The 2,159-nt window shown below is 45.9% G+C and overlaps 1 long non-coding RNA gene across 1 annotated transcript; it reads left to right on the forward strand.

The window, feature by feature from the left end:
- The first annotated feature begins 244 nt into the window (after nt 1–244).
- On the forward strand, nt 245–1,077 carry LOC148137476 (uncharacterized). The gene is made up of 2 exons (XR_015754291.1): nt 245–387; nt 788–1,077. It is a non-coding gene; the product is annotated as an uncharacterized LOC148137476 (long non-coding RNA).
- The last annotated feature ends 1,082 nt before the right edge of the window (nt 1,078–2,159 follow it).

Consider the following 2,159-nt stretch of genomic DNA (forward strand, 5'->3'; position numbering starts at 1 on the left):
GTGGGTGGGACTGGATTGGGTCGGGATATCTGGTCGGTATGGACGGGTTGGACCGAAGGCTCTGTATCCAGGCTGTACATCTCTATGATTCTAGTCTCAGGTTTTCAGCATCTGCATGAGTCACCCTCAGGCCCCGCCCCGTGACGTCACGTATCCCTCTGCGCATGCGTCCACATTCCCGGTCAAGATGGCGGCTGTTCACCTCGGAAATGCAAAACATTTACCCACAAGTTATTTTTCAAGGTGCTCGCTTCTCGCTGGAAGGGTTTATTCTCGGTCTGAATCCCTCTGTCCAGCTCCTGCAGCCTTACCGTCTGGAAAAGCGCGTCTCTTCCCATTTCCCACGGAGACAAACCCGGCACTGCGGCTGCGCCGCCCTCGGCTGTAGTGAGTATAGAGGGTATTCACCACCGCGGGGAATGCTGGGTAGGTACTCCGCCATTGAGGAGATTAACACAGAAGGTTAATTCTGTTCATTAATAAATTTCTCTTGCCTGTATTCTATTCTTCTGCTATCCAAATAATCTTTGGAAGAACAAAATTAGCGTTTAGAAAAACATCTTAAAATTGGATGCATCTAACAAATCTCTCAAATCATCTCTACAACATAATCTTGTCATTAAAATACGAGATCTTTCAAATCATTTTGTAAATTCCTGTTCTGAACAGATCGTGTTAGATTTTGGAAACTCCTTTAACAAGTGGATGTTTAACACTCAAGCCAAGAGATACATTTGTTTATTCTGAATGTCTCTCAGCATGTTTCTTTTGTCATCTTATTTTACAGAGTAGTGGAATTAATGAAAACTGAAGCATTTCTCTGATGCCAGTTCTGTGCTAACTTCTCAGCTACAAGCTCCAGCCAGAGAGTTTACATTGAAGTACAATGACACTGATTCAGAGGTGAATATTTTTGGGCATTCATCTATAATTCAATAGTTAATTTGTTTTGCTGTGGTTCATTGGTTCGGCCCTGGTGTGATCTCTTTACTGTGGATCTGAATCCCTGTCCTCCATGACAATCTCTTTGCCATTGTCCAACCTGCGCTACCTTTAATAATGAGTATTTTAAATTTCTGTGACAGTTTACTGTTATTTCTTCCAGTCGCTTTCAAATGAGGGTTTCATCATTGCAGGTGCCTGAGGTATGTGCTGTCAATTTATTCCACTCATATGTGTGGCCTCCCTCACAAACATCACTCAGACTTAATTTATGCTCCCTCTGACACACACTATTCCTTTCCCTGCTCGTAACACCCAGCCTCCTCCACAGGCTTTCAAATTCTTGTGTCTGTACAGCCCTCCCTATGTATTTCACCTTGGGTGAACATCAAAGCCGTCCCGATCTGTTTAAACTCCTCCAGCCACTCCATCTCTCCCTATCACTGTCACCTCCTCCACACACTCCAACCCGCCCTATCACTGTCACCTCCTCCACACACTCCAACCCGCCCTATCACTGTCACCTCCTCCACACACTCCAACCCTCCCTATCACTGTCACCTCCTCCACACACTCCAACCCTCCCTATCACTGTCACTTCCTCCACACACTCCATCCCTCCCTATCACTGTCACTTCCTCCACACACTCCATCCCTCCCTATCACTGTGTTTTAAAAAATTCTCAAGGTCAAGGACCAGGCTCGCAGGAAAGTAGTCTGACACAGAACAAACAGCCAAGAGGCGAGTCTGCTAGAATATAAGTGTTTTATTCCCCGCAGCGTCGCCACAACCAGGTCTCGTACTTACAACGGGTCTGGTTTATACTCACTCTACGTGTTACCGGAACTGGGAGCCGTCAGTTCTCGTAGAGCGGTTGCCAACAACCCACGCTCGGCGGTTAAACGCAACCCCGGAGCAGACTCTACCGAACTGGAGACTTTTCCAGCTGATATACTCTTTTCGAGATCTAAACATTCATGTGAACAGCAGAGCAAGGCTGAAAAACACATTCCATTCTGGTCACATGCAGATAAGAAGATTCACACGGGAAGGTGTGTAATAAGATTCACACGGGACTAAGCGACACCTTCCATTTTCGGTTAGATTCACACATGTATTGGGACACAATTTTAACCCTTTCACCACATTCCACTGCTTGGCCCAATACATGTGTTACATTATGCCCATATGTATTCTTTCTAACAAGCGCCTACGT

This window comes from Chiloscyllium plagiosum, unplaced genomic scaffold, assembly GCF_037043375.1.
Source record: "Chiloscyllium plagiosum isolate Xiang-an unplaced genomic scaffold, Cpla_swu_hap1 HiC_scaffold_43, whole genome shotgun sequence".
NCBI lineage: Eukaryota > Metazoa > Chordata > Chondrichthyes > Orectolobiformes > Hemiscylliidae > Chiloscyllium > Chiloscyllium plagiosum.